Genomic DNA, 23,923 nt, shown 5'->3' on the forward strand with positions numbered 1-23,923 from the left:
TTGGTGCTCAGATTTCTTTATGGTCCAATTCTCACATCCATATGTGACTACTGGAGAAACTATAGCTTTGACTAGATGGACCTTTGTCAGCAAAGTAATGTCTCTGCTTTTTAATATGCTGTCTAGATTGGTCATAGCTTTTCTTCCAAGGAGCAAGCGTGTTTTAATTTCATGGCTGCAGTCACCATCTGCAGTGATTTTCAAGCCCAAGAAAATAAAGTCTGTCACTGTTTCCCTTGTCTCCCCATCTATTTCCCATGAAGTGATAGGACCGGATGCCATGATCTTAGTTTTTTGAATGTTGAATTTTAAGCCAACTTTTTCTCTTTCACTTTCATCAAGAGGCTCTTTAGTTCTTCTTCACTTTCTGCCATGAGGATGGTGTCATTTGCATATCTGAGGTTATTGATATTTCTCCTGGCTATCTTCATTCCAGCTGTGCTTCATCTGGCTGGGCATTTCTCATGATTTGATAAGCAGGGTGACAATATACAGTCTTGACATACTCCTTCCCCAATTTGGAACCAGTCTATTGTTCCATGTCTGGTTCTAGCTGTTGCTACTTGACCTGCCTACAGATTTCTCAGGAGGCAGGTCAGGTAGTCTGATATTCCCATCTCTTTCAGAATTTTCCACAATTTGTTGTGATCCACACAGTCAAAGGCTTTGGCATAGTCAATAAAGCAGAAGTAGATGTTTTTCTGGAACTCTCTTGCTTTTTTTTTGTGATCCAACAGATGTTGGCAATTTGATCTCTGGTTCCTCTGCCTTTTCTAAATCCAGCTTGTACATCTGAAAGTTCTCAGTTCACATAGTGTTGAAGCCTTGCTTGGAGAATTTTGAGCATTACTTTGCTAGTGTGCGAGATGAGTGCAATTGTGCGGTAGTTGGAACATTGTTTGGCATTGCCTTTCTTTGGGATTGGAATGAAAACTGAACTTTTCCAGTCCTGTGGCCACTGCTGAGTTTTTCAAATTTGCTGGCATATTGAGTGCAGCTCTTTCACAGCATCATCTTTTAGGATCTGAAAGCTCAACTGGAATTCCATCACTTCCGTTAACTTCATTGGTAGTGACCCACTTGACTTCACATTCCAGGATGTCTGGCTCTAGGTGAGTGATCACACCATTGTGATTATCTGGGTCAAGATCTTTTCTGTATAATTGTTCTGTGTATTCTTGCCACCTTTTCTTAATAACTTCTGCTTCTGTTAGGTCCATACTGTTGCTGTGTTTATTTTGCCCATCTTTTCATGAAATGTTCCCTTGGCATCTCTAATTTTCCTGAAGAGATCTCTAGTCTTTCCCACTCTATTTTCCTCTATGTCTTTGCATTGATCGCTGAGGAAGGCTTTCTTATCTCTCCTTGCTATTCTGTGGAACTCTGCATTCAGATGGGTGTATCTTTCTTTTCTCCTTTGCCTTTAGCGTCTCTTCTTTTCTCAGCTATTTGTAAGGCCTTCTCAGACAACTGTTTTGCCTTTTTGCGTTTTTTTTCTTGGGGATGGTCTTGATCGCCTCCTGTTGTACAGTGTCACAAGCCTCCATCCCTAGTTCTTCAGGAACTCTGTCTGTCAGATCTAATCCCTGTCCCTTGGCAACTGCTAGTGTGTTTTCTGTCTCTACAGATTTGCTTGTCCTGGACATTTCATATGAGTGTAATCATACGACATGTAGTCCTTTGTTATTGGTTTCTTTCACTTTGCATGTTTTCATGGTTTTTCCATGTTGTAGAATGTATCAGTATTTTATTTCTTTTTCTTGGTGAATAATATTGTTTTATGTGTAGACCACATTTATATATTAATCAGTTGATGGGTATTTGGGTATTTGTACATTTTGACTGTTATGACTAATGCTGTTGTGAACATCTGTGTACAAATTTTTGGGTGTGCATGTTTCATTTCTCTTGGATATACACCTGTGGGTGGAATTGCTGGGTCATATAACTCTAGAACTCTAGGTCTAATATCTTGAGCAACTGCTAGACTGTTTTCCAAAATGGCTCCTCTGGTTTACATTTCTGTTAGCAATGTATGACAGTTCCAGTTTCTCTACCTCCTTGCCAAAACTTGTTATTATCTGACCTTCATATTCTAGCTATCCTAATACATGTGAAGTAATATCTTATTGTGGTTTTGATTGCATTTCCCTGATGGTTAAAGATGTTGAGCAACTTTTCATGTGCTTTTTAGCTATTTGTATATCTTTGGAGAAATCTGTTCTTCATCCATTTTCAGATTGAGTTACTTGTCTTTCTCTTTCTGAATTGTAAGTTTTCTCTATATATTCTGGATACTAGACCCTTATCAGATATGATTAACAGATATAAATCTCCCATTCTGTAGGTGTCTTCACTTTCTTGATGGCATAAAGATTTTAAATTTTGATTAAGTCCAATTTGTCTTTTTTTTTCTTTTGTTGCTTGTGTTTTGTGTTTCATATTTAAGAAACCAGTGCCTGTTCAAAGTCATGAAAATCTCCTATGTTTTCTTCCAGGAGTTTCATAGTTTCAGCTCTTGTATTTAGATCTTTAATCCATCTTTGTGAATTTTGTATAATGTATAATATAGGGGTCCAACCTTATTTTTTGCTTATTGATATTCAGTTGTCTTAGCACCATATGTTGTAAAAATATTCTTTTACTCTTTGAGTTGTCTTGGCACCATTGTCGGATTGGAATTTTGATAGAGATTGCATTGAATAGTTTGGGGAATATTGGAATCTTAATTCTTATTAGTCTTCTAACTCATGAGTGTGTATTCACTCATTTAGATCATCTTTAATTTACTTTGAAAGCATTTTCTATTTATCAGTGTACAAATTTTGCATTTTTTTGTTAAATGTATTTTTCTTTTGTTAGTTTCATTTATTTTAAACTAAGAAGCATCTTAACTCTTTGCTGCATCTACTGCAAGAATGTAGACCATTCTCAGCAATCAGACTGTTGACATCCCAGAAAATGTTGACATTACCTTGAAGGGACGGACAGTTATTGTGAAGGGCCCCAGAGGCACCCTGCAGAGGGACTTCAATCACATCAATGTAGAACTCGGTCTCCTTGGAAGAAAAAGAAGAGGCTCCGTGTTGACAATTGGTGGGGAAACAGAAAGGAACTGGCCACTGTTCGCACAGTCTGTAGTCACGTACAGAACATGATCAAGGGTGTTACACTGGGCTTCTGTTACAAGATGAGGTTGGTGTATGCCCACTTCCCCATCAACGTTGTTATTCAGGAGAATGGTTCTCTTGTTGAAATCTGAAAATTTTTTGGGTGAAAAATACATACGCAGGGTTCGAATGAGGCCAGGGGTTGCCTGTTCAGTATCTCAAGCCCAGAAAGATGAGTTGATTCTTCAAGGAAATGACATTGAACTTGTGTCAAATTCAGCTGCTTTGATTCAGCAAGCCACCACAGTTAAAAACAAGGATATCAGAAAATTTTTGGATGATATCTATGTTTCTGAAAAAGGAACAGTTCAGCAGGCTGATGAATAAGATCTCAGTGATCCTGCTGCAGAAACAAAATAGCAGATGGTTCTATGGACTCAGTTGTGATATTTTAAAGAGACAATAAAAACTCTTGATTTGAAAAAAAAAATAAACTCAGGAACATCTTAGATTAGTCGTTACATACATGTATTTTTATCCACTTTCTAGTTTTTCTTTTTTTTAAATTTTTGTTTTGTATTGGAGTATAGTCAATTAACAGTGTTGTGATAGTTTCAGGTGGACAACAAAGGGACTCAACCATTCATGTACATGTATCCATTCTCCCCCAAACCGCATCCCATCCAGGATGCCACATAACACTGAGCAGAGTTCCCTGTGTGTATTTCTTAATGTTTCATTTCTTTTGGTGCTATTGTGAGTGGAATTCTTTTGTTAATTTTGTTTTTGGATTGTCAGTGATAATATATAGAAATATAATTGAATTTTTATATTAGTTAAGTATCAAAATCATACCGAACTCATGTAACAGTTCTAATAGTTTTTACTGTTTTATTAGAATTTTGTATATATGATATATACTCTCTGAAGAGAGGTAGTCTTACTTCTTTCTTCCAATCTGGATTGCTTTCTTTTTCTTGCCTAATTGCCTAATTGGCTAAAATTTCCTGTATAATATACTATTAGAAATGGTGAGAGTGTACATCTTGTCTTGGTCCTGATCTTAGTGGGAATTGTTAAATGTGAAGTTATCTGTGGGTTTTCTTAGTTGTCGTTTTTCAAGTTGACAATGTCCTCTTCTATTTCTAGCTTATTCATTGTGTTTATTGTGAAAGAGTGTGGTGGTGGTGGCATAGTCACTATGTCGTGTCTGACTCCCCGCCAGGCGCCTCTGTCCTTGGGATTCTTCAGGCCAGAATGCTGGGCCGGGTTGCCATGTCCTTCTCCTGGGCTCTTCCTGACCCAGGAATTGAACCCAGGTCTCTTGCACTGCAGGCAGATTCTTTACCAACTGAGCTGTGAGGGAAACCTGAAACAGTGTTGGATTTTGTCAAATGCTTCTTCATCGCCTATTGAGATTTATCAGGTGGTTTTTGGTCTTTTATTCTATTAATAATGGTGTGTGACATTAATCGATTTTCATATGTTGAGTCAGCTTTACACACATGGGATATACCACACTTGGTCATGGTGTGCGATCCTTTATATATGTTGCTAGATTGGTTTGCTGCTATTTTGTTGAAGATTTTTGCATTTATATAGTAAATATTTGTTTATAGTTTTCTTGTATTGTCTTCGTCTGTTTTTGGAATCAGGGAAAACTGGTTTCACAGAATGGGTTGGAAAGTGTTCCCATCTTTTCTGTATTTTGGAAGAATTTATGGGTTGGTGTTCATTCTTAATGTTTCATAGCATTCACCAGTGAAGCCATCTGGTCCTGGACTTTTCTTTGCGGGAAGTTTTGTCTGCTAATTAAATTTCTTTACTTGTTACAGCTTTATTCAGATTTCTTCTTTATGAGTTGATTTTAGTAGTCTGTGTTTTCTAGGAATTTGTCCATTTCATGTAGGTTTTGTAATTTGTTAGATTATAGTTTTTTATAGTATTCCCTATAGCCCTTTATAATCATTTATGTAAGGTTGGTAGTAATTTACTGATTTTAGTTTTGGTTCTTCTCTCTTTTGTTCTTGTTCAGTCTAGCTAAGTGATTGTCAATTCTTCTGATCTTTTCAAAGAATCAACCTTTTATTTTGTTGATTTTCCCTATTCTTTTATTCTCTACTGTATTTATTTCACTAAATATTTCCTTCTGGCTTTGGGTTTAGTTTGTTCTTCTTTTACTAATTTCTTGAAGTGGACAGTTAGGTTCTTGACTTGAAATCTTTTAATTTTTAAAATTTAAAAGTTAAAAATTGAGATATAATTTATGTAACATCATATAAGTTTAAGATTTATAACATGCTAATTTGAGAGCTTTTTTTATGCCATAAGTTCATTTACAAACATAATGAGGCTGCTGAGTTCAGGTGTTTGATCCTTTTTTCAGAGATTGCAGCTCTTAAAATGATCCTCTTCATATCCGTCTCATGGATAATTTTTTAAGCAGTTAATGTCTTACTATAAAGAAAAGTGCAGCAAATCCAGACCCAGAGCACAAAGTCAAGCTAGTAACTTCCACTTGTTTTCCAGTGAAAATGGTATATTCTTCCCTGGACTTTCCTCTTAGTGGCTCCTACAGACCACAAAGATTGTGAACCTCTGGACGCTGTCCCAACATAGTGCAAAAGGCACAGAGATTGAAGGCACACAAAATGGCAGCTGTGTACCATGCGCTCCTTTCCTCACGACCTTGTTCCTGTGAATTGAGTTTTTTTCTTTTTAACTACAAGTGTTTACAGCTATAAATTTTCTCATAGCATGGCTCTTGCTGCTTTTGTTACATACCATAACATTTTGTGTTTTTATCTCAAAAGTATTTTCTAACTTCCCTTACGATTTCTTCTTTGGCTCATAGGTTATTTAGGGGAGTGGTGTTTATTTTCACTTCTTTGTGTGAATTTCGTAAGGTTTTTTTCTGCTATTGTTTTCCAGTTTCATTCCATTGTCTTTGGAGAATATACTTTGTATGATTCCAATCCTTTAAATTTACCAAGACTTCTTTTATGGCCTGATTTAGAGAATGTTACATGTGCACTTGAAAACAGAATATATTCTGTCATTGTTGTTTGGACTGTTTTATAGATGTTTGCTATATCTAGTTGACTTGAGTGTTGTTCAAGTCTTCTGGTTCCTTGCAAATCCTTTGTCTGGTTATGTTACCATATTGAAAGTAAGAGTATTGAAGTCTCTAACTATTATTATTGAGTTGTCTGTTTCTCCTTTTAATTCTGTCAGTTTGTAGTTGTTGCTTCTTATATTTGGGGTTTCTGTTGTTAGGTGCATATATGTTTATATATGTACCTGATATGTACAAGTATTTCTTGTAGAAAGCATATATTTGGATTTTTTAAAATTGTTTTTTATTTCTGTTTTGATCCATTCTGCCAATCCTCACCTCTTGAGTGTTTAATCCATTTACATTTAATGTGATTACTGGTATATTAGGATTTTTTGGGTTGACCAGAAAGTTCATTCAGGTTTCCTGGTAACATCTTATGGAAAAATCCAGTGAACTTTTTGGCCAACTGAATGTGCTGTACTTAGTTGCTGAGTCATGTCTGACTCTCTGTGACCCCATGGACGATAGCCTGCCAGTCTTCTCTGCCCATGGGGAATCTCCAGTCAAGGATACTGGAGTGTGTTGCCATGCCCTCTTCCAGGGGATCTTCCCAACCCAGGAATTGAACCCAGGTCACCTGCATTGCCGGCAGATTCTTTACTGTCTGAGCCACCAGGGAAGCCCTGGCCAATCGAATGTGTCTTCCATTTTGCTGTTTGTTTTCTGTATGTCTTAGCGTCTCTTTAGTTTCTCTATTCCTCCTATTCCTATACCAGAAATAAAGGGAGTCCTTAGTGCTGAAATGAAAAGACACTAGACAGTAACCCAAATCCACATGAAGAAATAAACACTAATAAAGGTAACTACACAGATAAATAGAAAAGAAAGTGAACATATTTTTGCTTGTAACTTATCTTCTTTCTTTCTTTTTTTTTTTTTTTACTTTTTTTCTATATAAAAGAAGCCAGCTGCATGAACCAATAACTATAAAACTGTTGACAGGATTAAATTTTTTTGTATTAAATATTTTCCAGTATATGTTTTTGTTAGCTTATTTCTTTCATTATAATATTCTTTATTTTTCTGGAGATTACAGTTAATATCTTAGAGCAATCTACTTTGGATTAATATAAATTTAATTTCAACAGTACATAAAAACTTTTGTTTTAATAGAGTTCTGCTCATTTCCTCTTTCTTTGTATTCTTATTGTCAAGCTGCATACTTTGTATTCCAATCCTGTCAACAGTTTTATAGTTATTGCTTTATGCAGTTGTCTTCTTTCATATAAAAAATAAGTTGTAAGCAAAAATATGTTTACTGTCTTTTGTATTTATCTGTGTAGTTACCTTTATTAGTACTTATTTCTTCATGTGGATTTGGGTTACTGTCTAGTGTCTTTTCAGCATTAAGGACTCCCTTTATTTCTTGTATAGGAAGAAATGTTTTTTTTTCCTGAAAAACATATTTTTAAGGAAAGGAAGCAGCCCTTCTAGCATTGAATTCTTTCAGTGTTGTTTCTCTTAGTTTCTCTTTCATTTTTGAAGGGTAGTTTTACTGGATATAGAATTTTTGATTGATATTGTTTGTTTTCTAGCACTGTGAATATGTCATTCCACTGTCTCTGACCTCTGTGGTTTTGACTGAGAGGTCAGTTCATTATCTTACTGAGGATTTCAAATGCAGTGAGTCACTTTTTTCTTGGTATCTTCAATATCCTGTTTTTGGCTTATGACAGTTTGATTAATTATATTGTGTTTAGCTGTACATCTTTTCAATTTATCCTACTTGATGTTTAAAGATTAATATTTTTGACTGAATTTAGGGTGTTTTCAGCTATTTCTGTAAGTCTGATTTTTTTTTTTCTTTTTGTCTCTTCTGAGCCCTTGGCATATTTTGGTATGCTTGATGATATCCCACAGATCTGAGGCTGAATTCATTTTTGTTCATTCTTCTTTCTGTTATTCAGATTGGAAAATTGATCTCTCTTTAAGTTTGCAGATTCTTCAGGTAGCTTAAATCTACTGTGGAGCCCCTCTAGTGAATTTTTCATCTTAATCATTGTACTTTTCAGCTCCAGAATTTCTACTTGCTTCTTTTTTTTAAAAGAATAATTTTTATCTCTATTGATACTCTCTATTTGGTGAGAAATCATTTTCATAATTTCTTTTAATTCTTTAGACATGCTCTCCTTTAGTTCTTTGAATGTATTTACAATAGCTGATTTAAACTCATCTACTAAGTCTAATATCTGGGCTTCCTCGGGGATGGCTTTTGTTGACTGCCATTTTCCTCCTGTGTTTGGGTCATACCTCTTGTTTTGGTGTGTCCTTCATGGTTTTTGCTGAAAAATGGGCATTTTAAATATTGTAATGCAGCTACTCTGGAAATCACCCTGTCTCCCAGGGGTTTGTTGTTTTTGCTGTTTGCTTTGTTACTTTTTTGGACTAATTCTGTTAACTCTGTACTCTTTGTCCTGTGTAACCCCTGAAGTCTCTGGTTGGTTTTCTTAGTGGTTAGCAAATGGTTGGGTGGATTTCTTTAAATGTGTTCAGCCCCTAAGTCCCCCAGCCTTGTGGAGGGTCTCTGTGTGTGTGTGTGTCTCTGTGTGTGTGGCTCCCTTCATGCACCAGCAGTTTACACTGTGCCTTAACCTTTTCTTTCTGCTTGTGTAGAACATCAAGACCAGACAGAGGTGAGAGAATAGGGCCTTCTAGCTAGGCCTTTCCTGGGTATGTACATGCCTTCCAGATTCCTAAAAGTATGTTGAAGCTTTTCTGAACCTTCTATGTACATCTGTTTCCTCAGTTTTTCCTTTTAAATTTTTGAATCAGTGTATTTGCCCTAGTTGTTGTTGCCACTGCAGACAGCTGTGGCATTAAAAAATTGTCTGTGTATATTTTAACAAATGCCCTGGGATAGGATTGTTCACATTGAGGGTGCTTTGATTCAGGTCCAATAAGGATAAGCCCTGAGAATGGAGTTTTTCCAGTGAGCTGCTGGACAGGTTAAGTAGTACAATTCTTCTTTTAAATAATTTTACTTATTTATTTTTGGCTGTCCTGGATCTTCGTTACTATGCAGGCTTTTCAGCTGTGGCAAGTGGGCACCACTCTCTAGTTGTGGTGCTCTGGCGTCTCAATGCAGTGGTTTCTCTTGGGGCAAGACACAGGCTTTAGAGCACCTGGGCTTCAGTAGTTGCGGCCCCGGCCTCTCGAGGGCAGGTTCAGCTGTTGTGGTGCATGGGCTTAGCTGCTCCACAGCATATGGGATCTTCCTAGACCAGAGATCGAACCTGTGTCTCCTGCATTGGCAGGCTTCTTTACCACTGAGCCACCAGGGAGGCCCTAAGTAGTACAGTTCTTTAGAGATGTGGTTTTGAAGGGAGCTGCTAACCTGTTCTGTCCTTAAGTGGCTTCTGGGCTGCTGTTACTCTCAGCTACCATGTTTACTGGTTGTTGGTTTCCCAGGCTTCCATGGAGCTGGGAAGAGGGAAAGAGGGCAAATTGAAATGCCATAAAGCTTGCTCTGCTTACTGAAAGTCAGCTGCTTTTCATGAATAAATGTTTCTTAAATTGTTGCAAGCTTTTGGTTAGTTTTCAGATCTTTGAAAAAGTTGGTTTTGACCATTTGTGCCAGCATTCTCTTCAATTTTATTGAAGGTCACGCTTTTAGAGGTCCTTCCTCTGCCATGCTGAATGTGTTACCTTTAGCCTTTTCTTACATTTATGTCATAGAAGTGTTTCATACATTAGTTTTAGCACATTTTTTAGGTTACTGATAACTTCGAGACAATACATTTTTGTTTTTCTTGTTGGCTTTTATTTTCCTGCACTCTGGTTAAGCTGACTACTTATTATTTTCTGAATACATGCTATCCTTTTCTAGTCTGAGGCTTCTTATTATCTTATTTTCTCTGCTCAAAACACTCTTCCATTACTCCTACAGTAGGAGTTCTGTTTATCTTCTAAGATTCATTTAGGAGCCCATGGATGTGATCCTTTCTTGGAAAACTTGTATTTTCTCACATCTTTTGTATGATCTTATAATTCCATCATATATATATATATATATGTGTATATATATATATATACACAGAGAGAGAGAGAGAGAGAGTATGCATCCTAGTTTCTTGTTTTTTTCCACCCCCCTGCTAAATGCTAGTTCTTTTAAGGCAAATGATGAATCATACTCATTTGTATGCTCAGTAAATATTTGTTTAATTGAAGTGTAAGAGTAAGGTTTTATAGCAAGAGTGCTCCACATTTTGGGTATTGTTGCTGGGAATTGCATTTTATTCATTTATTATTGAACTGAAGGAAGAGGTCTACTCTGGAAAAATATACCAACCACACACTATACTATATAATCTTTAATAGGGTACAGGAATGTAAGAGTATAAAGGCAAAATTCAGTTTTTCTCATATAAATTATTTTAATAGTGATTTCTAATCAAAGATTTGATACCCAAATTTTTATGAAGAAGGTCGCAGAATTCCAACTCTGAGTAACTTTGTGTCAGACACATAATTTCTCTTGACAGAAGTGGGGACTTATTTACATTTGAGAGTAATTGTGCTGAAGCAAAACTAAACTGCAGAAAAACACAGGAATTGTAGAGCTACTTGACCTGCTAGTTTTTGCCTTTGATGTATGTCTATTATCTCTTAGGACCAGATCTAGCTCTCCATTCTTGATCCCATCTTGATGAAGTCATCAGGGACTTGCAGAAAGTGTGCAAAAATGCATGGTATTCATTTATGTAAATAAAGCAAAATGCATATATGGATTTAGAGTTTTCTTCTATCATTCTAATTAGATCTGAGATGACTGAAATAGGATAATTCAAAAGCTAGGTGCATTTTTTAAACCATAGGCTAATGAAAGCCTTATAGCACTGCCAGAGTAAGTTCACTTCATTTGCATTTTCATGTTGCCTGTGTTGCTTTTTGTTTATGCCAAGCCTCAGGAAGCACCATGGAGTTTGTCATCATAGTTTTAGAGCCAGACCTGGGTTCCAGCTTGGTTTGCCAGGTATTGATACGTTAAATGAGTTCCTTATTCTTTCTGAGCTTCAGTTTCCTTGTATGTAAAATGATTCTGGGACAGAAGTGTTACTTTATCTTCTGGTTTGTTGCAGTGAGACTAAGAGAGTACCAAGAAAAGTAAGATTCTGATTTATTCATCACTGAGAGTGTGAAATGATATAGGCAGATGAAGTAGACTGATCAATAAAGAAAGTGGATTAGAAGAGCAAGGGCCAGAGGGGGAAAAACAAGAAGTGAACTTTGTACTTTAGTCTTTCTGAATATAGTCAAACTGTATTTTCACACTGGAATCAGAAAGAAAGACCAATCAATATTCTAATTATAGTGTAATTATAGTGAAGTGTTAGCTGTCTGGGATTTTAGTGAGAAAAAGAGTTTAGTGGGTTCACGCAATACTTATTTATTGATGCTCAATATGCAGGTAGGGTAAAGATGTAGTCTGTATCTTTACAACTAATTACACTCATAGAATCTAGTTATATTAACTTATTGGCAATCAAGAATCCATTAACTCATTCAAAAGTCCCTACTTTCAAGGAGTTCACAATCTACTGAAAAATGACAAATTACGTAAGAAGAAATAAGATATGGTTAAGTACAAGGACACTGGGGAGGACACCTGTGTCATATGAAGCAGAGAGCTGTCAGGAAAGCTTCCTAGAAGAGATAGTATTGAAACTGAATATTGAAGGATGAGTGGGAGTCGTTAAGTGGTGCTTCAGGTTTTTCAAGACTAAGGCAGCGTTGGGTGAGAGAGAGAGAGAGAGAGAGAGAGAGAGAGAGAGAGAGAGAGAGAGAGAGTGTGTGTGTGTGTGTGTGTGTGTGTGTGTGTGTGTGTGTGTGTGTGTGTTAGGGGTGTTGATGATGTGGAGCAATAAAAGCAGAGGCTGAGGGGCAGGTAAGGACTAGATCATGAAGGGCCTTATGTTATGGTGAGGATTTTTTTCTGAAAGAAGTAGAAAGCCATTGAAGAGTTTTAAGCAGGGGAGTGTCATAAGTTTATTTACATTTTAGAGAGATCTCTCCTGAAACAGGATGGTGAACGAACTGATTAAAGGAAGTCAGAGAGTACTAGTCAGTAGGCTGTGGCGTTATCTTTGAGAATAAGGTGAGGGTGAGAATTAAAGCCATACCAGCAAGGGAAGAAAAGGGAGAAGAGAAGATTCAAGAGCTATAAAGGAGGAAGAATTGACAGGACTTTACCTGCTGTGTATGAAGAGATTAAGGAAGAAGCTACAAAAAGGCTCCCAGATTTTTAGCTTGTGTATCTGGGAGGAAGTGGTTCATTTACCAGTAGAGAAAACTGAAGAGGAGGATTGATTTACTAGAGAAGATATGTTCTGTTTGGTGTTCTTTGAATTTGACAGGCCCAGTGGAATATCCAGATAGAGTTTATCCCTTGGTTTTTGAATGATCAGTTCTTGGGATTTAGCATAGAAGTTTTGGCTGCATATAGATTTGTGAGGCATCAGAAATAAATAGGGGGCGGCCATAGATGAAGCTGGGTGAGTGTAGGAGTGTGGTTGAGGGAACCCAATTGTTCTTTGTTGTTGTCTAGTCACTAAGTTGTGTTCTGACTCTTTGTGACCCTATGGACTGGAGCATGCCAGGCTCCTCTGTCCTCCGCTGTCTCCTGGAGTTTGCTCAAATTTATGTTCATTGAGTTGGTGATACATCTCATCCTCTGCTGCTGGCTTCTCCTTCAATCTTTCCAAGCATCAGGGTCTTTTCCAACAAATTGGCTCTTCGCATCAGGTGGCCAAAGTATTGGAGCTTCAACAGCAGTCCTTCTAGTGAATATTCAGGGTTGATTTCGTTTAGGATTGACTGGTTTGCTCTCCTTGCAGTCAAAGGGACTCTCAAGAGTCTTCTCTAGCACTTTTCCAGTTTGAAAGAATCAGCTCTTTGGTGCTTGGCCTTCTTCGTGGTCCAACTCTCACATCTGTATATGACTACTGGAAAAACCAATGGTGGTGGTGGTTTAGTCGCTAAGTTGTGTCCAACTCTTGCAACCCCATGGACTGTAGCCTGCCAGGCTCCTCTGTCCATGGGGTTCTCCAGGCAGAAATACTGGAGTGGGTTGCCATTTCCTTCTCCAGAGGATCTTCCCTACCCAGGAATCAAACCTGGGTCTCCTTCATTGAAGGCAGATTCTTTACCAACTGAGCTACAAGGGAAGCCCCAGAAAAACCAGTGCCATAAGTTAAATAATGTTTTGTGACTGGTTTAAAAACTTATATACATAGTTGGGGCTGTTTTTTGAGGCTTTCTATTTTGTTCCATTGATTAATATTAGTATCATAACAGTTAAAATATTTTTGCTACCACCTTAATAGCTGTATGTTTCTTTCTTTTGAAAGTTGTTTTTCCCATCTGCTATCAATTTTGTAGATTCAATTGAAAAAACTCAGTTGGAATAATGACTAGGATTGCAAAATTGTTTCATGGCCTCCAGATTACTTTGGTTTTGTTTATTTGTAGTTCCTGGTTTCATTTTTGACATTATTTGTTGAACATTTGCTTTCTTTCAGATGACTCTGTAGGCATTTTAAGGAGATTTAAGAAAGAAGATTTCACTAGTGCTTATTCATCTATAAATTCCTTTATATTTTATTTGATAATAATGCACCTGCTGCATGAGCAATGAATGGGTTTTAATTTGTGCTCTAAAGGAGCTTATAGTTTAGTGGAGGTAAACTGACCACAATACAGTGCATGAGTGTGCAAACCAATGTGTTTTTACCAAGGCTTGAGGTTACAGAAGAGGGAGGAATTGATTTTGAGGGGAAGGGGGTGAGTAAAGAGCACTGAGGAGGCATGTATGAAAGAGAATAGGGCTTGACGCAGGAGGTGGCAGCGTGAGCAGAGGCCAGGTGTGTGTGGGGGGCCTGCTGTGGATGCAGAGTGGTGCTGAAAGGGGCAGGCTTCGTGGGGGGAGTGCCAAGACATGAAATTAGGGGATGAGCAAAAGCCAGTGTATGAAGAGTGCCACAGGCCTGTGTTTTTTAGAGGTCCTTTCACATGTTGTTCACCTGATGGTCACAGCAGCACTGGGAAAGAAAAGAGAACTTGTGGATGTTCCTTTATCTTTTCATTTTCTCTTTGATATTGCTTCTTATACTTTCTACTCTAATTACATGTGGAAAAGAGTTTATCATTATCCCTGTTTTATGAATGAGGAACTTGATGCTCAATGATTTATCTAGTTCCATATGACTAAGATAAAATGAATTTCAGATTAGAGCCCAAGTCTTCTGACTAATATACTATGCTGCCTTTATATTATTTCAATGGCATCTTCTTTTCTATTTTTCCTGTTGTAGTTACTTGAATAGTTTCCTATTCTAAGCTTGAGAGGTTGGTGGGAAGATTGCCCAATTGAATAACTGAAGGAGAGTGTATAGTTTGAGCAGATTTGTTTTTTCTTTGTGTTCTCTCTCATGGGTGACTTAAAAAGGCAATAAACATAAGTGAAGAATCTAGAATAGGAATGGTTAGCCTGCCATGGCCCTCTGATTTATAAGTCTGAGAAGGTTAGAACTTGGTAACTTGAACTTTTTATTTTATTTCATTTAACTCTTTTATTATAAAAATTTTCAAACATATGCAGAAATACATTATGTTGAGCCCTCAAGTACCCATCGCTTAGCTTCAACAGTGATTAACTTGTAGTCATCTAATTTCTCTCCTTCTCACACATCTGCCTTCAGATATTTTTGAGGTAATTCCCAGACATCATTTCACTGAATTTGAACTTTAGAAATGCCATGCTTGAGTTTAACGTGTGCTCTTGTTTCTATTTGTTTCCTAGGAATTAGGTCCAGCTTTTCCCCTCCTGGCCATGGGGTTTATTGAATCCAAAATCCCAGTACACTCCCAAAGTCCCAGTAGACTCCCAGAGATGATCAGTTGTGTATACTGTAGTCTTCTTACCATTTGTTTTCATGCCAGTCCCCAGGGGGTGGCTAGAAAAAGATGTTCCTGTGTTGGTACTCTCATCATGAGCTGACATAAAGATTGGTTTTATAGCAGTGGGTTTATTTGAAGTTTCTGCTGAATGACAAAACTCATTCAAATTAACCCCTGGATACTTACTAATCATCAAGTTCAAACACATGAATTTTTCCTTTTGCTAAAAAGCTGGAAGCAAATAGAGAAACCATCTCTGGACTGGACTTTGGACAGAAGGTAAGGTAGCATTGGCTATTGCTGTTTGCCACATTGGTTGGCATGAATGAGCATGGAAAGCAAGAAGCTAATGATTAACAAAGGAAAGAAAGTGTTTAGGGGATTGTTGCATTCCTATAATTTATCTTTATCTGGAAAATCTACCCAGCATATCTTTGTATGTAGCACATGGCTACTTTCCAGACTTTAAAGGCAGAGTGTAAAGAATGTGCTCATGAGTACATGTTCCTGGGCCTGTGTGTATGTGCCGAGTGTTGGGCATGGTCTGCTGACTACCAATCTCTTATATCCCTATGTTTGTTGACTGAAACTGTTTGCTTAGAAATCTTTATAAAATTTACAGTGATCCAAGTATGGAAGTATAATGTCAGCCTTTTCTTTTTCTCTAGAACTTTATTTCTGGAAGTCTTTCATTTGGCTTTCTGGGAAAGAGAAGTCTTGTTAATAGTAATTTTTCAGATATGTCTGTTGCTGTGCTTTTTCTTCCTCCTGGAAATAAAAATGAGACTGAACTTTCTCGTATTTCCTTCTAGCTCAGCCTCAGCTTTGTAAATGTCCCAGTTGAGAAAATGTTGAGCCTCCTTGTCTGAAAATACAGTGATGTGGACTTTAGGAAATGGAAAGAGGCCAGTGTATGCGTGCATGTGTATGCATATGCAGGCGGACAGTGATCAAATATGTAATGGTAATTATCAGACAAGCTTGTACTGTACTTTCTTCTTAAATTATGGAGCTGCTTTTTTCCAGAGATTGAGAAGAATCAGTATCGAGGTATGAGTAGAGGCCTCAAGCTTTGCAGAGTCTCTTTTCTGTAGATGTTTTCTTCTTGGTCTCAGTAGTTTATTGATGCTTTTTGAAGGCTCAGTGTACACTGTGACCTCAAGCTCTGTGAAGCATGCTGTGGTAGGGGACGGGACATAGTCAAGGTTTCTGAGCTTCAGGACTTTAAAATCTTTTGAAGTAAAATATACCCAATAAATGAAGAATGACCTTTGAAGAACACGTAAGATTTAAAGAGGTGGAGAGAAGAATGTGCTACTTGGGCCTTGGACCAAATGATGTAAAGGCCCATTTTAGCACTCATGCTCTATGATTCTTCAAATCAAGAAACATCTAAAGAAAGGAACTTAGGCTTCATAAACTTAGTGAGAAGTAATGAGAATATTTCTGGGGAAGCCAAGAAACCTCTTCTTTTCCTTTTCTGTGTCTCTTACAAGGCCTTTGACTACTGTCTTACTTGCTTGTGAACATTTGAAAGGGGAGATACAACATACTTTATTCCCCTAGGTGTGTTGGAGAAGACAGTGTTCAATTTAAAATACAACAGAAATGAAGACTTGAAAAAAATCACCTCAAATTATGTTAATTGACTCAACCATCAAGTTGTGAGGACACATGCTGGGATACATGGCAGGGTTTTCTTTACCCCAAAGTGTCGCTTAGTGAAGAGGAAGTTGCCTTCATTTGAGTCTTTATTAAGCCTCTAATGTGAAGAAGCCTCTATTATTTCACTTTGAACAGCAAACTACTGTTTTGGAATAGTGTTAGTAAGCCTGACTTCCATCAGTGCTTTCGATGACTATTGACAGAATCAGTAGAATGAGGCAGAGGAATTTAACATTAGATTTAGTGTTGGATGTCTTCGAATAAACCTTTTCAAGACCATTTTGAAAGATAATACTAGATGTTGAGCAGAGGCTTGACATGTTCTGACTGAAGTTTTGGAAAGATCTCTTTGGCTGTTAAGAACAGACTTTGGGAGGCAGGAGTAGAAATAAGGGCAGCTTTCAGAAATCCCGGTAGAGAATCCGGATGGTCCTAGTTGAAGTGTTAAGTGGTGGGATTCTGACTATATTTTGAAGGGAGAGCTGGCACAATTTTTGTCAGATTTGAATGTAGGGTAATGAGAAAGAGGTAAATAAAATATGTATTAAAAGTTTTAAAATCAAGCACATCTTACACCCTTTGACCAAGCAATTCCTCTTTTAAAAATTCAGAATAGAAGGACTTTCCTGGTGGTCCAGTGGTTAAGGATCCACCTGCCAATGCAAGGGACAGGTTCGATCCCTGGTCTAGGAAGATCTCACATACCACGGAACAACTAAGCCCAGACACCACAACTACTGAGCATTCTGGAGCCTCAAGCCGAAATGTAGGTTTCATTTCTATAGAACTCAGGAGTGCACTTTGTTAGGTTGTAGGATAAGTATATGTTTACATTTACTAGACTCTGTCAGACTCTTTTTCCTTTAATTTTTATTGGAGTATTGTTGATCTACAATGTTGTGTTAGTTTCTGCTGTACAGAAGAGTGACTCAGTTATGCATATTATCCACTCGTTTTTAGATTCTTTCCCCAGATACGTCATTGGACTCCACCAGATTCTTTTTCATAGTGGACGTACCATTGTGCAATGTGTGAGAATGAGTTGCTCCTTATCTTTGTCAGCACTTGATATTGTCTGTCAGAATTTTCTTTTTGAGCCATCCTAATAAGTGTGTAGTCTTTTTTTTCTAAGAAGTATTATTGAGATATAATCTACATACCATAAATTTTCCCACAACCTGGGTTTAGAACACTTTCATCACCCCAAAAAGAAACCACATGCTTGTCATTTCCATCTTCCTTTTCCCCTCAGCCCCAGGAAACTGCTAATTTTTGTCTCTACGAGTTTGCCTTTTCTGCATATTTTGTATAAATGAGATCATACAATATGTGATCTTTTATGAGCTTCTTTAGTCGGTTAGCATAATGTTTTTAAGGTTCATCCAAATTGTAACATGTATCAGTACTCCTTTTTATGACTGAATAATACTCTATCGCATGGATGTACCATATATTATTTACTCATTTATCAGCTGATGGACATTTGGGTTGTTGCTACTTTTTGGTGATGAATAATGATACATGAACATTTGTGTACAAGTTCTTTTTGTGGGCACATGTATTCAGTTCTCTTGGGTGGAATTTCTGGATGGTATGGTAACTCTTGGACTGCAAGGAGATCCAACCAGTCCATCCTAAAGGAGATCAGTCCTGGGTGCTCATTGGAAGGACTGATGCTGAAGCTGAAACTCCAGTACTTTGGCCACCTCATGCTAAGAGTTGACTCATTGGAAAAGACCCTGATGCTGGGAGGGATTGGGGGCAGGAGGAGAAGGGGACGACAGGATGAGATGGCTGGATGGCATCACCGACTCGATGAACATGAGTTTGAGTAAACTCCGGGAGTTGGTGATGGACAGGGAGGCCTGGCGTGCTGCGATTCATGGGGTTGCAAAGAGCCGGACACCACTGAGCGACTGAACTGAATTGAACTGATGGTAACTCTATGTTTAATTTTCTGAGGAACTGCCTTACTGTTTTCTAAAGTGACTATGCCCTCACCAATTTACAGTCCCACCCACTGGCATTATATGAGGGTTTCACTTTCTCCACATCTTCATTTGTTACTGTCTGTGTTTTTTTTTATTGTTTCCATTTTAGTGGGTTTGAAGTGGTATCCCATTTTGGTATTGATTTGGATTTTCCTAAGACTAACATTGTTGAACATTTTTTCATGTGCTAATTAACTATTTGTATACCTTCTTTGGAGAAGCATCTGTTGAGAGTTTTTGTCCATTTTTTACTGGGTTATTTGTCCTTACTGAGGAATTGTAAGCTCTTTTTATTTTCTGGATGCAAGTCCCTTATTGGAGATGTGATTTGCATATATCTCCTCCCAGTTTTTGGTTTGTCTCTCACTTTTAGGATATTGTCCTTTGAAGTACAAATGTTTTAAAGTTTTATGAAGTCTAGTTTATCTATTCTTTCTTTGTGTTTGTACTTTTGGTGTTGTATCTAAGAAACTATGGCCTAACAAAAGGTCACAAAAACTTGCACTTCTGTTTTTGTGTAAGAATTTTATCGTTTTAGCTCTTCCATTTTGATCTCTACCTCATTTTGAGTTAATTTTTGTGAATAGGTGTTCAGCTTCCTTCCTTTACATGTGGATATCCAGTTGTCCCAGTGTCAGTTGTTGAAGAGTACTCTTTCCTCACTTAGTTATCTTGGCATCCTTGTCAAAAGTTAGTCGACCATGAATCTAGTGATTTGTTTCTGGACTTCCAGTCATCTGTATGCCTGTTTTTTAATGCTAGTATTGCATTAACTTCATTACTGTCATTTTGTAGTAAGTTTTATGTTTTGGTTTTAATTTTTTTCTCTGCACTGCACGGCATGTGGGCTCCTAGTTTCCCTGGCCAGGGGTCGAACCTGCACCCTCTGCAGTGGAAGCAGTCTTAACTCTGGACTGCCAGGGAAGTCCCTGTAGTAAGTTTTGAAGTTGGAATTGTGAATCTTACAACTTTGTTTCTTAAAATAGTTTTGGCCAGAGTGAGAACATATAAACCTAAATAGAATTAAGTAACTCCCTGCTTAGAATCTTTATATGAGTTATATCTGATGGTATCTATGATAAAATTTTAAATCCCTAATCTAATCCACAAGATTTTTTTTTATTTTTCAAAATATTTATCTATTTATTGAGGTCTTAATTGTGGTATGCAGGATCTTTGATTGTGGCACACAGACTCAGGAGTGGGTGGACTCTCTAGTTGTGGTATGTAGGCTCTCTAGCTGCAGCACGTGGGCTTAGTTCCCTGACTAGGGATCACACTTGTGTCTCCTGCATTGAGAGGTGGATTCTTAACCACTGGACCACCAGGAAAGTCCCTGACTCATAAGATCTGACCTGTGCCCATCTTTCCAGTTTCATTTCTCATTCATTTTCTGTCTTACTTAAACCTTAGCCTGCTCCTTGAAAGCTTGAAAAATGCCTTTCCATTGCAGGACTTCTGTTGCTTAGAATGCTCTTCTTAGCATTCTTGACCTAATTCCTACTCATTCTTCAGATTTTTACCTATCTATTTTTAAGAAAGGCTATTCCAATTATTTTTAAAATACTTGTTTTTCTTTTCCCACTTAGGTAATACATGTTCACTTATTGAAAAATAAGAAAAGGTATCTTACAAGAAAACCAGAGAATAAGCATTTAATGTTGTAGAGGCATCTAATGCTACCTTGTTATTTGGTCCTTTGGCTTTATTTTCTTTTTCTGTTTGGAAGCCTGCAGAACTGTTTCATTCACATTTGAAGTTGAACTGTATTTGAAATTTGAAATCATTATATCTGAAATTGCCAGGATGTTTCCAGATTGAGTTTATTGTCATTTGTTTTGCTGGAAAGGTAGGCCCTCACATGTATAGACTAATGTCTTTTTTTTTTTTTTCATTTCCAAAAGATTTTTTTTGCCTTTGTGCTTGTGATACGGTTTTAATTTCTTCAACCAAAATGTTATTTTCCTCAGGTTGAATCTTAATTTTCCATTCTTTATATTACTATCTTTTCTCTCCATTATTTGCTTTCCTTTCCACTTACTCCCTTTTAAGTTAAATACTGGTGTAACATCTGAAGTGTGCCTTCTAAGTTATGGATACAGTTTTCTGCATAGATATTTCAATGCTATATTGCTACCAATTATCTTAATTTTTTCTTTGCAGTCTTTTCATTTTATTTATTTTTAAAAATTTTATTTATTTTTTTTCATTTATTTTTATTAGTTGGAGGCTAATTACTTTACAGTATTGTAGTGGGTTTTGCCATACATTGACATGAATCAGCCATGGATTTACATGTATTCCCCATCCCGATCCTCCCTCCCACCTCCCTCTCTACCCAATCCCTCTGGGTCTTCCCAATGCCCCAGGCCCGAGCACTTGTCTCATGCATCCAACCTGGGCTGGTGATCTGTTTCACTGTAGATAATATACATGTTTCGATGCTGCTCTCTCGAAACATCCCACCCTTGCCTTCTCCCAGAGTCCAAAAGTCTGTTCTGTACATCTGTGTGTCTTTTTCTGTTTTGCATATAGGGTTATCATTACCATCTTTCTAAATTCCATATATATGTGTTAGTATGCTGTAATGTTCTTTATCTTTCTGGCTTACTTCACTCTATAATGGGCTCCAGTTTCATCCATCTCATTAGAACTGATTCAAATGAATTCTTTTTAATGGCTGAGTAATATTCCATGGTGTATATGTACCACAGTTTCCTTGTCCATTCGTCTGCTGATGGGCATCTAGGTTGCTTCCATGTCCTGGCTATTATAAACAGTGCTGCGATGGACATTGGGGTGCACGTGTCTCTTTCAGATCTGGTTTCCTCAGTGTGTATGCCCAGAGGTGGTATTGCTGGGTCATATGGCAGTTCTATTTCCAGTTTTTTAAGAAATCTCCACACTGTTCTCCATAGCGGCCGTACTAGTTTGCATTCCCACCAACAGTGTAAGAGGGTTCCCTTCTCTCCACACCCTCTCCAGCATTTATTGCTTGTAGACTTTTGGATAGCAGCCATTCTGACTGGCGTGTAATGGTACCTCATTGTGGTTTTGATTTGCATTTCTCTGATAATGAGTGATGTTGAGTATCTTTTCATGTGTTTGTTAGCCATCTGTATGTCTTCTTTGGAGAAATGTCTGTTTAGTTCTTTGGCCCATTTTTTGATTGGGTCATTTATATTTCTGGAATTGAGCTTCAGGAGTTGCTTGTATATTTTTGAGATTAATCCTTTGTCTGTTGCTTCGTTTGCTATTATTTTCTCCCAGTCTGAGGGCTGTCTTTTCACCTTGCTTATAGTTTCCTTTGTTGTGCAAAAGCTTTTAAGTTTCATTAGGTCCCATTTGTTTATTTTTGCTTTTGTTTCTAAAATTCTGGAGGTGGGTCATAGAGGATCCTGCTGTGATTTATGTCGGACAGTGTTTTGCCCATGTTCTCCTCTAGGAGTTTTATAGTTTCTGGTCTTACATTTAGATCTTTAATCTATTTTGAGTTTATTTTTGTGTATGGTGTTAGAAAGTGTAAAAATATGGAACGCTTCACGAATTTGCCTGTCATCCTTGTGCAGGGGCCATGCTAATCTATTCTGTATCGTTCCAATTTTAGTATATGTGCTGCCGAAGCGAGCACAGTCTTTTCATTTTAAAAAGACTTTTGTTTATTTTTGGCTGTGCTGGATCTTCATTGCTCTGCTTGGGCTTTCTCGGGTTGTGGCAAGCAGGGGTTACTCTTTGTTATGATGTGTGGTCTTCTTATTGTGGTGACTTCTCTTGTTGTGGAGCACGGACTCTAGGTGAGCCAGCTTCAGTGGCTGCAGTGAGTGGGCTCAGTAGTTGTGGCAAACAGGCTTATGAGCTACAGCCTCAACCTACTCAAGCTTTTCTTGCTCCTTGCACACCTGCTGGCTGGAAGCGTCACACTGGCAGCACAGTGGGGCATGTGCATTACACTCCCATTCAGCCTGAGCGATCTCCATTGATTCCAGCAGCAAAGGCTCTAGGCCTTGTAGTTTGTTCTGCCTTGCCCTACTCTGCCGAACCTCTGCACCTGCTGAGTGGATGAATGTGGGGTGGGAGTAGTCGGGCACAAGTACCAGAGGTTCTCACTGTTCTTACTCAGTGTTAAGCAGTTTTAAAACATAAATGCTTCTTCGGTTGTTGTATTTCTTTGGTCAGTTTCATCCTGTTTTATAAATTGTTTTTGCGGCCCGGGGGTGGGGGAGGGGGCAACAAGGATCAAGAATTGATTGGCCTACCTTCTCATTAGTTCATAGCTAGAAGTCCTGCTTCTCAGAATGTATTCTTTTCCCAGTATAGTTAGTAATTTCCCCAGGTGTACTCACTGTCAGTCAGGATTGTTGTTGTTCATTCGCCAAGCTGTGTCCGACTCTTTGCAGCCCCTTGAACTGCAGAATGCCAGACTTCCCTGTCCTTCTCTATCTCCCTGAGTTTACTCAAACTCATGTCCGTTGAGTTGGTGATGCCATCCAACTATCTCATCCTCTGTCACCCCCTTCTCCTCTTGTGCTCAATCTTTCCCAGCATCAGGGTCTTTTCCATGAGTTGGCTCTTTGCATCAGGTGGCCAGAGTGTTGGAGCTTCAGCATCAGTCCTTTCAATGAATATTCAGGACTGATTTCCTTTAGGATTGACTGGTTTGTTCTCCTTGCAGTCCAAGGCACTCTCAAGAGTCTTTTCCAACACCACAGTCCAAAGGCATCAATTCTTTGGCACTCAGCTTTCTTTATAGTCCAACTCTCACATATGTTCATGACTATTGGAAAAACCATAACTTTGACTATAGGGATCTTTGTCGGCAAAGTGATGTCTCTGCTTTTTAATATGCTATCTAGATTTGTCATAGCTTTTCTTCCAAGGAGCAAGCGTCTTTTAATTTTGTGGCTGTAGTCACCATCCACAGTGATTTTGGAACCCAAGAAAATAAAATCTGTCTCTGTTTCCACTTTTCCCCCATCTATCTGCTGTGAAGTGATAGGACCAGATGCCATGATCTTCAGTTTTTGAATGTTGAGTTTTAAGCTAGCTTTTTCACTTTCTTCTTTCACTTTCATCAGAAGGCTCTTTAATTCCTCTTCACTTTCTGCCAGTAAAGGGGTACCATCTGCATATCTGAGGCTGTTGAT

At 38.0% G+C, this 23,923-nt stretch overlaps 1 protein-coding gene, 1 non-coding gene and 1 pseudogene across 2 annotated transcripts in view; 2 read left to right on the top strand and 1 right to left on the bottom strand.

Moving 5' to 3' along the window:
• The window catches only part of TPST1 (tyrosylprotein sulfotransferase 1), a 105,531-nt gene that overhangs the window by 5,498 nt on the left and 76,110 nt on the right, over positions 1–23,923 (top strand). The window lies entirely within an intron of this gene.
• LOC110125103 (large ribosomal subunit protein uL6 pseudogene) lies at positions 2,919–3,608 on the top strand (annotated as a pseudogene).
• Positions 22,304–22,410, bottom strand: LOC139032912 (U6 spliceosomal RNA). Its single transcript, XR_011485550.1, has one exon. It is a non-coding gene; the product is annotated as a U6 spliceosomal RNA (small nuclear RNA).

The sequence above is a fragment of the Odocoileus virginianus genome, chromosome 33 (genome assembly GCF_023699985.2).
Source record: "Odocoileus virginianus isolate 20LAN1187 ecotype Illinois chromosome 33, Ovbor_1.2, whole genome shotgun sequence".
Lineage (NCBI taxonomy): Eukaryota > Metazoa > Chordata > Mammalia > Artiodactyla > Cervidae > Odocoileus > Odocoileus virginianus.